A 12559-nucleotide genomic window follows, 5' to 3' on the forward strand; every position below is an offset into this window, starting at 1 on the left:
AAAAATTCAAAAGCAACAAATGAAAATCGTCTGAGTTATGCTGCTTGCTGATTTCAAAAAATTTTTTATCACAACGAATTTCTTATTATTTAATTTATTCTACTAGTCTGTGGTTGCAGGACTATACAATTATAAATATTCCTCATATTTCTCTTTTTCCGAAGGTTTTGTGCCACAACCTGTATTTTTAGACCTATTATAGAAGGTTCAAAGCCTCTATTAGACGAAGAAAAAACACAATTTACAATCGTCTCTCCTGTAAGATAACCAAATCATTGGGTAGATTTTACCACATGCGATAAAGAAGTCAGTAAATCTACACTAGATGGAAGTAGATAAATTCAAAATTTTTAATTTTATTTATGAATGTTAAAATATAGGCATAAAGAGTATAAAGCTTTCTTATTACTTTTCTGCTCACTATCGAAGTAAGAATACGCATCTGGGCGATGTTTTTACAAGAGTCAGAAGGGAACTTGAGAAACCCTTTCAAACTTATATAGTTTTATTCAGCGTAACGTTTTTAATCGCTCAATCGATCTAAGTAGGTCTGGCTGTACAATGCAAACCAAGTAGTGATCATAAGAATGGAATCAAAAAAACCAAGAACACATCTGTTTTCAAAACAAAAAAGAAAATTGGATCGTTTTCTCAATGTTCATAAATTTCCAGGTCTACGGGAATCCGATAGCGCCTGTATAAAAGTATAAATTGTGATGTACCGACTGTAAAAATATAATTTATCTTTGTAGTATTTGTGGTAAGGATTTGGAATTGACTTAAACTTTTCTAAGGAGACGCCTATAACACCTACACTCCTATGCGACAAAAACTTTAATTTTTCTATTTCATTTGAATAGAAAATATTTGTCGCGCCCATTCCACCCATTTATAGAACATGAAAATGTAGTTCTTTTACTTTCTTTGTGTTTTTTAGGATAATGGTAATGGGTATAAAAGATTCCGTCCCGACTGATTATAATTTTCTTATTTATTAATGAATAATTTAGATCTGTTGCTTCCTGAGTTTTGGTAAACCTCTCATAATATTAGTTTGGGGAAAAAGAAATCCATTATTTTTATATGAACTTCAGGACTTTATTTAACATGCTTCGGATTGTCCGATTTGGGTCAAATATGCACCGTTTTGTTGTACGATTTGTTGCCATTTTAAAGGTAACTTCAAAATGCCTCTCTCATAGAAGTCCTGGTCTCTATTTGCAAAAAACTCTAGTAGTCGATTTTCACAATCCTCCCTAGATTCCAATTTTTTATCATTAAAGAAATTTTGCAATGCAAGAAAAAGATGATAATCGCTTGGTGCCAAGTCCGGACTGTATGGCGGATGCATTAAAACCTCCCAACCAAGCTCCCGAAGTTTCTGGCGAGTTACTGTAGATGTGTATGGCCTAGCGTTGCCCTGGTGGAACACGACACCTCTCCTGTTGCCCAATTCTGGCCGTTTCTGGTTAATCGCTATCTTCAAACGGTCCAGTTGTTGACAGTAGAGATCAGAATTTAGCTTTTGGCCATATGGAAGCAACTCATAATAAATAATCCCCTTCCAGTCCCACCAAATGCATAGCAAAACCTTCCTGGCCGTTAGTCCTGGTTTGACCACCGTTTGAGATGCTTCACCGCTGTTTGACCACGATCGTTTTCGCACAGGGTTATCGTATGTGATCCATTTCTCATCTCCAGTCACCATCCGTTTAAGAAATGGGTCTATCTCATTCCGTTTGGCCAAGGCTTCGCAATTCCAAGGCTTGGAAATTCGATCCATCATGTTTTTTTCTGTTAATTGGTGTGGCACCCAAACATCGAGCTTCTTTTTGAATCCAGCTTTGTGTAAATGGTTTAAAACTGTTTTATGGTCGATTTTTAGCTCCTGGGCGATGTTACGACTGCTAACATGCCGGTCAACTTCGATCATTTCTCCGATTTTATCGACATTTTCGACGACCGGCCTACCTGTGCGAGGTGCATCTTTAACATCAAAAATTCCTGAACGGAATCTACGAAACCAAAATTGCACATAATTGGCTGTTACAGTATCGGAACCATAAACACCATTCACAATTTTAGCCGCCTGGCTTGCATTTTCGCCTTTGTCAAAGAAAAACTGTAAAATGTACCGAATTTTCTCTTTGTTCACTTCCATTTTTAACGCGCTGTAACTCACAACTGAATGCACCAAACAAAAAAGCAAAAGAATTTTTTTACTGCGAAATGTCACCTTTCCAACGAGCATAAATCTGAAATTGTTTGATCGATACTTTACGAGAAATCTATCACTGCAGCCATCTACCGAAAAAATAATGGATTTCTTTTTCCCCAAACTAATATATGTTGTGGTAGTTGTTGAATTAGGTAAAGTAAATGGTATCCGTTGAAAATAAGTTCCTTCTTTAATATTTCCACTATAAATAAACTAAATTCAATTATAACGTTTAATCTTTCTTTTGTTCTTTATTGATATTTCATGTCTTTCATTGCTATAAAATTTATTTTACTCTGGGATTGTTTCTTACACTTTTCGTCCAAAGAAAAGGATAAATGAAAATTGACACTTAACTGCTGCTGTTGCTATTCAAAAATGTTATGCATAAACGTAATGCAATAGTATTTAAGGTCCATTGAGGTGAAAATAATGTAAAATTTTTTTTTATTTTTCCTCTAAAGCACACATTGTAAATTTATTTCTTCAGCTTTCTTTTTGGGTAGTCGAATACTGGAGCCTTCAAATCTGAAAAAGTCTTGAAAAAATAATTTAATTTAACATAAAAATATCATAAGAATGAATAGATTGCACATTGGATTGGGTTGGGGGTTGTTAACGTTCTCGAAAGTGTCTTTTTATGCACGAAGAACATGCAAACTTAAATAATTAAAATCGCTTTTAATTAAGTGAAGGTATAAATCGCTATAAGACTTAAATGTTTTTACTAAGTCTTGTTTAAAAGCATTGCATTTGCTGCCCATTGATGAGTTAGCTATCGTGATCCAGATTCAAGCATTTGCTGGCTTTGTTTTTAAGTATATAGATGTCAAAGAGATGCAATTTAAAGGGGGCATTATATTACACACACATTATGAACAAAAACAAGCACACAAGTATATCGAGATGAAGTAATTGATCGTGCGAGTCGTCATCGAAGGATATTTCGGATTTTTTCGGATATAAGTGGAAAACTATTTTTTTATAAAACCATTGAAATGGTTTTGATTACCACTTTAACAAGTAAGAAAATTAAATTCGGTCGGAATCGAATCTTTTAAAGCCATCACCGTTATCCTAAAAGAGACAAACGAAGTAAAAGAACAAAATTCATGCTCTATAATATGGAGTGGGCGCAACTGATTTTTTCTATTTTCAAAATAAAAGTTTTTGTCGCGTAGGCATGTGGACGTTGTAAGCGTGTGGTTTGAAAAGTTTAGGTCAATTCCAAATTTTTTTGGGAATTTGTAGGCGATATGTTCATTTTCGCTAACGGCAGAATATTTACCGCAAACATTACAAAGTTGAGCCAACAGACTGATGGACAGACGAATAGTCGGGCATGCTTAGGTGCACTCCAAATTTGAAACTGGTCAAAAATTTATGTAGTTAACAGAGTTTTTAAAGCTCGTTTTCGCGCGTTATCAAGAAATTAAAAAAAAAAATTAATTTTGACAGACTATAATATTGGTTAGGTTTCCCATTTTTCTACGGATACTAAAGCATCACCCATAGATTTTGCGATCAAATATTTGTATATTTATCTGCTATAGTTTATGTCAGTTTTTGTCAGTATCAGAAAATGAATTTTTTATCCCTGTTGAAAAACAGAGGCATTATGATTTAAGGAGTACTATAGGCGCGTCTTTCGACTGATTTGACCTATTTTCAACATCAACCTGCTTGCAAGCACTTCCAACTTCCACTTCCGCTTTCTGTCAAATTTTTAGTCGATAACGTTAGCTTTACGGCCAGGAGATTTTTCACAGATGGACATGCTTTAATCAATTTAGAATTTGACGCTGCTCAGGAATATACGTAATTTGTGGTGTCTGGACGTTGCAAAACTTTTGACGAAGTGATGGGTATAAAAAGAACCAATTGCAATGCGGTTTAGCAAAGAACAAATATTTTGTAAATAAATTTGTCTCTTGTGTTGTTATGGTATATCCACAGTATTGCGATAATTGAATATTTTAGTTCTTTCCATAATTTTTTGACATAGAAAGCGATTTAGGTGTGCAACAACGCCTCCTCCAGCTTTACTGACTTTAATAAATGCGTCAAGTTCTTCATCACCACGAATTGCTACCTGTACATGAGGAGGCGTAATATGTTTCTTTCGTATATCGTTGGACACATTATTTTTATTTATTTTATTTTTATTAATTTATTTTATTCCACCTATACTAGAAACTCAACTAAACAAATAACAGTCGAGTTCAATTGGCTCTATATTAATTAACAATTAAATTGAGTATAAGCATAATAAAACAAATAAGAAGAAAAAAAAAAAAAGAAAAAAGAAAAAAAAGCATGTACACTATCAGCATAGGAGCACACTTACAACCGGTACAGGACCAAATTGCAAATGAACCCCTAAGCCATCGCAAACATGCATAAGCCTGGCAACCGATAATAAATTGACAATAATTCACTTTCGAAACGTAACGACTTTTTAAGGATAAAAGATAGTTTAAATACGACATAGGTAAATCGCGCGTATTAAGCAATGTTGCTTTAATGGACTTTAAAGAGTCCGATAACGACAATAAGTGGTAGACGTCATTTAGGTTCTTGCAAACGGCTCTGAGCGGATTGAACAGCTCATTATTAAATTTACACTGATTAAGCTTAACCAAGATAAAGTGCATAGAGAAGCGGTTAGGGACATTAAAGCTTATTTCACCAAGTAATGAAGGCGAGTCAATAGCACCATTTATTACTTTAATTAGAAAGGAAACGCCAAGAACAAATCTATGTTTCTCAAGAGACGGTAGGGACAGCAGAAGCAACCTATTTTCATACGGAGGAAGAGAGGCAATCGGATCCCAACCTAAATTTCTAAGGGCAAACAGCAAGAATTGCTTTTGAACAGATTCAATTGAATCTACGTAGCACCTATATGAAGGAGACCACACAACTGAGGCATACTCGAGTATGGGTCTAACCAAACACATGTACAGCCTTTTCGTAATGTAGGGATCATCAAGCTCTTTGGACCACCTTTTTATAAAACCAAGCGCGGACCTCGCTTTGCTAATCGAGAGCTCAATATGCAAGTTGAAACGTAACCTATGGTCAAATAGAACGCCTAAATCTGTAATCGAATCGACGTCCTCCAACTTATGCGAATCTATGAAATACTGAGTAATGAATGACTATCTTCTTGAGAATGGAAGCTTCTTACATTTACTCAGATTTAGTTTCAGAAGATTCAAAGAGCACCATGCAACAAAATTATCCAAATCACCTTGAAGCTGATGTGATTGCGATTCAACAGAGAAGGAAGAAAACAGTTTCACATCATCAGCATACATTAAGATCTGGCTTGAATTAACCACCGATGGGAGATCGTTAATGTATAAACTAAATAAAATAGGACCTAAGTGACTGCCTTGAGGTACGCCAGATATAACGGGGAATTCATCCGAGGTGATGGAGTTAAACAAAACCCTGAAGGATCTATTGTGCAGATAAGAGCTTATCCATTTCACTAAGTAGGGTGGGAAACCAGAGGCTTGGAGTTTAAAGATAAGTAGTCTATGGTTAACCATATCAAATGCTTTGCTTAAATCAGTGTAAATAACATCTGTACGAGAGCCGCTAGAAAAAGCCTTGAAAACATGACAGGTCAACTCTAACAAGTTGGTGACTGTAGATCGCCCTTTACGAAAGCCGTGTTGGTGCGGAGAAATATACGAATTAATGGCAAAGGCCAAATGCTGAGTCACGATACGCTCGAACAACTTGGGCAAGACACTCAACTTGGCTATGCCTCTGTAGTTCTCAACGAATTGTCTACTTCCACTCTTGTGGATAGGAATAAGGAAACTACTCTTCCAACACGAAGGAAAAACACATAAATTCAAAGACAGGTTAAAAATCTTTGAGATCACACCACATAACTCGACAGCGCCAGATTTAAGTACACATGATGGAATTCCATCAGGTCCAGGCGAACAACTGTATTTTAGAGAACTCAACCCTTTAAAAACATCATCTTCCGAAATAACCAAGTTAGGTATTGAAACCGAGTTAGTTATAGGATATGGGTAGTTTGCTGATAAATCGAAATTAGCAATCGAAAAGTTTCGTCGGAAATACTCAACAAATAGATTTGAGAATCAGAGCCATTAAAAGAAACATGAGAGGGATATGTGGAAATTTTTCTTTTAGAGTTAACAAATTTAAAGAAGAATTTAGGATTAGCAAACAGAGAGGATTTAATGAACTGAAGGTATCTGCAGTAATAATGATGGTTGAGGGAGTTAAATCTATGCCTCGCCACCGAGTAAGCGACATAGTCGAGCGCAGAGCCACTTTTCGAATATTTTTTGAATAGCGAGTTTTTTCTATTCTTGTGATATTTAATTGTCTTATTAAACCACGGGGGACACCTGCTTCGAGGTCGACAATGCTTGATCGGAACAGGTGCAGCAATAGCTAGATTTAATGTGTTGTAGAACGATGGCAATAAGCTTTCAATACTACCGGTTGAGAAATCAAGCGTCAGATAGGAAAGACGATGTTTTAGTAATACAATATTGATTTTATGAAAATCATAATAATTATTTTAAAAAGTTTGAGTTGGCACATTAAGGCATTTCAACAAACCATCATTTATATGATGAAAGGAAATGCATCAATATGGATGATAAGGATCCTCAGGTAAACTAAAAGGTGGACAAAGGTGGTGTCACTAAAGAACACAACAGCTCTATCAGACGTTGAAGTAGGAACCAAACAGCCAGAATTATCAGTGCTACACCAAGTGACTTGAGGCAAATTGAAGTCACCCAATGCAACGACCAAATCAGTGGGTCTAGACCGCTTGGCCACTTCACAAACGAGGGAAGCGTGTTTCCTGTAAATGGAGATATCGGAATTTGGGGGAATATAGGAGCAGGTTATAAATAGATGTTTATCAGGCATATTCGCACGAATAGCGATAAATTCAACGTCAGGAGAAGTGGGAAATTCAATTAAATTGGACGGGACTGACGCAGATATGGCAATTAATACACCACCACCAATGCGATTCACTCGATCATTTCTAAACACTTATAAAGAATTATGAAAAAGTTCCGACGAATGAAGATCGGGTTTTAGCCAAGTTTCAGTGAAGGCCAAACAGAAAAATTCCGTGCTCACTGAATTTAGAAAAGTGGAACGAATTTTCGAGTTTAGACCCCTAACATTTTGATAAATGAGAGATAGTGGGCCTGAAGAAACAATTAGTTTTTTTGAAGGCGACAAGACTATTGCCTTGGTATTACGGGGACGATCCCGAGGGATAAATTCCTTAATTAAGGATCCTACTGGCCACAGTGATTTGTTTAACAACATATCACTGTTTTCAGTCAGAACTAAAATTTTAAAAGGGGAGATTGCCCTAGCTTGAGAAGGAGCCATTTTGAAGATGCTAACACGTTTTAAGTTGACTGATGGGACTTTCGTCGCCAGATAACCTTTTATGTTATCCACCGATGTTTCAGGTGCCAGTCTTGACACAAATATTGCTTTTCTGGGAGGAACTGCCGTCAAGCAAATGTCATTATTTGGAACAGGAGGGGGGTTCACGGTAGGAGAGTTTCGAGTTGGGGAAAATATAGATGGGGTTATCGCCCTTGTACCGGCAGCTTGTGAGACTTGCCCAGTCTGGTGACCAACATTCACACGCGAACAGCCAGGAGGAGAGGATGATTTATTTTTCTCTTCATTACTTTTAGGCGATGGCGCTTGATTAGAGTGAGTAGCGGCTCTGGGCGGAGATACCCTTGCCACTTCAGCGTAGCTTAAAACCGATGGACTTGCCGGTTTGTTTGTAACTGTTTTGCTACCAACCGACGCAGCAATATCGGAAACATTACTGTTCATTTCAGAGTTAGAGGGAGCGGTAACTTGTACCGACGAATTAGATTTGGAGAAAGCCAGAGGTGACGTCCCACACGCTACGCTACGAGTAGAAGATGAGTGTCCAATAAAGCGACACTCATCAAACCTAGACTTAATGAGCTCAAACTTTTCCCACAAGGAGCCGAGATTACTACTCAATTCCGAGAAACCATAACCGGTCTCCGTGAAAAGTTGTAAAAGTCAATGTCCCGCTGCCTACAGTCAGGATATGACCACCTCAAGCCTTTAGACGGATCAGCGACTGCGTCAGCAGCACGGCCGAGAATACCGGCACACTTTGCATGACCAAAGCGCTCGCAGAGTCAACAAGAAACGAATCTATCAGAATATATACGACTATACCGCGCGACAAAGTTGCCAGACTTGACATTGACGGCTAATTCTGAAATTTCAGCCATCAAATATTCTAATATTGCGGAGTAATATATAGCAACTGTGCCGGCTAAACGCATCTTAAAACTGGCCAACGTGAAGTTGCAGTCCAGCACTTGAGAAATAAGAGACTGCTTTAGGTCTGGGTTTATTCGATTTATCTGCAACTTTTTTGTCAGCAATTCCGTTTTTGCAAAAAATTTTTTTTTTTTTTGCAAGAGATTTGCTTTATTTTCGAGCTTTGAAAAGTAGTTTACCAAGAAAATGTACAAAAAAAGTTTTAATAATTTCTCTTCCTGTTCCCAGCACTCCAAAAAAATTGAGAACCCACTAATAAATGATACAAAAACCTCTTGCTTTTAAACGAAATATTTTTTACCCGTAATCACTGGAGATAAAATTTACTGGCTTGTCTTTTCCCAACAAATTTCATTAAATAATCTACATGGGTTAATACTCATTACATTCACGACTTTTAATAGCTGATGGGAGAAACTCGGTTTCTTCACTGAACTAAAGGCAAATATCCTAAGATATGTTATATAATATTTACAAATACATATAATGATAATCTCCCTTATTGTATAAATATTTTTATATTTTATCTTTGCCACTCGTTCTTTTAATCCGTAAATGTTTTTAATTTTTAATATTTTTCGAACATTTCTTTAACTTAGTAACACACGTAAGCTTTGCTTCTGCTAAATGCCTTCCGTGTGAACAATAGGCTAATCACATACTTGGCATTCATTCTTGAAATTTTTCCTTTGTCTTTTTCTTGTTTAGTGGAATTTTTATTCTCCGCATCGGTTGTGATAAATTTCATGCTGAATTGAAGTAATTATGTGTCCCTAAGCCCGCTGTTTGTCAAGACGTCGATCAGCTTGAAGGCTTTTCATGCGTTGGCTCTTCAAGTCATCGGTTCCAATTTTCGAGGTATTACGCATGGAATTTGAATATATCAAACTGGATTAAGGACGAACTTTCTTGAAAACGAGTTAGATAGGTCGTTGTACGAAAAAGTTGTGTACTTTTAATGTTTTTCGATAACGAATTTTATTTAAACGAATGCAGAAAATTTGATCGTAAGGAAACTTAACTTCAATTCTTTTTTAAGAGGTATCATGCACTTTAACCAATCTAGAAATCATTTTTATTATTTTTTCTACTTTTTAACATAAAAACATAAGATGATCTGGGATACAAGGCCTTCGATAATTCCCATTACAACCTAATCAATAGTTGCTACTATAAAGTTTAAATACGTGTTATTTAAAGCTTTATATTTAAAGTTGATGGACAAAATTTGTTATAAACGAATGCGTTGATGTTATTGGAATATTGCACAGTTTTTATAAATTTAGAATTTTTTTTAAATCCTTGCTTTGCATTTCTCTAACTCTAAGCATGAGCTACTCTCACCTAATAATAAAATGTAGCCATATTATTCTTTCTTTCGCGAAAATGAAAGGTTTCCGCAGGAGTAAATTTTCCAAATTTTAAAAGGAAAGTTTTACGAAACCTAGTTCGCATGTTACTCTTTTACATGCTTAAAAGTTGAAATAAAATCAAAAATTTTTTTATGTTGCAAAAAAAAGGAGAAAATCCTAGAAAAATATACCCTTTGTTTCCTTCAAAAAAGGAAAGTAATCCCCTAATCTCTTGACTGATGATTGACTATTAAAGAAGAAAAGAGCTTTTCACATGAATTAAATCCACGCTTCCTATTCTTTGCCCATAATCATATACAATACAAAGATTAGGGTCATTTCGCAGAAGAAATTTTCAAAAACACATTAATATAGTCGCTATATATGATGAGGCTCATCATTTAAATATTTCTAAGTAATCAGCGTGTTTCTTTGTTAAGTTCAAAGTTGTTATTTTATTCTTTCTTTAGTAGATCAGTAAAAACTTTCCATAATGAAACACAGTGTATACATTATTACATTTCGGTCGTTATTAAGAAAAAAATTAATATATTTTATGACTTTTACATATTTATTATACATATTTAAAAGCAAGCTGTATTAGGTATTTTGATCTATACCAGATATGTAGGCATGAAATCTGGATTTGCTCTTAGATGGATATAGAGACATAGATAGGTCTGAAGACGAGTTTTTGATAGCTTGGATATTTGGGTTCTGTCCTGTCATCACGGTGGACATCAGAAATGCCTTTAACGTGTCTGATGGGGAGCGCAGGTGTTCTCCGTACTTGGTTAAAATTATAGGCACATATTTGCATAACAGAAGTGTAGCGTATAATACAAACGACTCATGTATGAAGGTATGGGCAATATGAAGCTTCCGGATGGGACGAAGTTGGTAGGTTATGCGGTAGATATTACCCTGATCGTACAGCAAGCATCCCTTAATAAAGATTCTACCTAACAGCGGCTTAAGCCGTATAAGCAGATGACTATATAAGTATAAATCGAAACTTGCCGCAACGAAAACTAAAGCCATATTAGACAGATGAAAAGTTGTTGTAAGCACCCAAAATAGCGTTTGATGGTTACTGTTCAATTCAGTTCTAATTTGAGATATCTTCGAGACGTTAAAAAGTTTTCGAGTAAAGCATAGCCCACCGCAACTACTCTATGCAAATATTATGCCAAAAGTAAACGGACCAAAAGAGGCGAGACGAAAACTTATATGTAGCGTACCTTACGCGCAAATAATATATGCCGACCCAATTTGGGCAGAGAAGATATTCCAAACTAAACATCTTCTGCAAAAGCTGGAAGCTTTCAAAGGCTTTGCACGTTGAGAATAATACCCTCCTACTGCACAGTCTCAACGGCAACGTCAGCAGGTACTCATCGAACTACTATTGAGGGAGCACTATTATATAGTGGCAAATAAGAGAGAACTATGGGCAAAGGAAATTAAAACAATGTTTGCCGACTGAAGACTGCTATCCGTCAGAGAATATTGACAGAATGACAGGAGCAATAGGAAAACGGCTCGAAAGGAGTGTGGATCTACACACTTATCCCGAACGAAGAACAACGGATGGGGAGAAAACATAGAAAAGATAAGTACTGCGTAACCCAATTTGTCACTGGTTATGGAAATTTTTCGAATTATTTGAGCCGTGTGCCTGTCCAGGTTGGGTATATTTGAGAAACAGGCTGTACAGATTTCTGGAATTAAAAATAACGCCAAGTAACCTGCTAGCGGCCATGTTAATGGACTCTGAAGAATGGATGAAGTATGCTGCTTTTTCACAAGATGTACTTCGATGTAAAGCTATACGAAGGCGACTTCCGAACCCGAACGATTTTTTTGCATTTTCTCCTAACAATAGATGAAAAGTAGGTCTGTTTTGTGAATATCATGCATAATTTGTTGGTAAATGCAGGCGTATCATCCACATTGACAGCAAGACTGAATTGGGCAAGAAGATAACATTCTGTGCTTCGTGAGACCAAAAAGGGTGTGGTCTGTTATTGGCTGTTAAAGACTTATGAAACGGTTAATATCAAATGATATCAACAACAATTAATCGATTTGAAGAATGCACTATTCAACACAGGGCTATTTTTTTACATGACCAACCGGCTTTCATTCCATCCATACAGCAAAACCGTTTCAAGATACTTCAGCAACATTCAAGTGGGAGATACCTGCTCATACAGCTCCCACATCAAACTCGAGAACTTCCGATTGCCACTTGTGTGTATCGGCGCACGAACTTGCTGAAAAGTGTTCCACTGATGAAACGTATAAAAAAGTCTCGATAACTAGTTTGAATCAACGGACGAAAGTTTTTCAACGTGGCATCCTCAAAATTTCAGAAAAATGTGTTGCCAGTGACAGTAAATACTTTCAATAAAATATTTTTGATCATTTTTATACTACAAGCATGCAATATAGAAAAGTGGCGTTTGCATATAGACATACTTGATACCGTCTCTTTAAAAGATATCAGCCTATTTGACATCACCTCTTGCGTAAAGAACCGAATATAACGAAAAACCTTGAAGAGCGTGTGCGAAAGTATATATATTTAAAGTATTGTGGTGGTATTCGTAAATACTTT

The sequence above is a fragment of the Glossina fuscipes genome, unplaced genomic scaffold (assembly GCF_014805625.2).
Source record: "Glossina fuscipes isolate IAEA_lab_2018 unplaced genomic scaffold, Yale_Gfus_2 221, whole genome shotgun sequence".
Classification (NCBI taxonomy): Eukaryota; Metazoa; Arthropoda; class Insecta; order Diptera; family Glossinidae; genus Glossina; species Glossina fuscipes.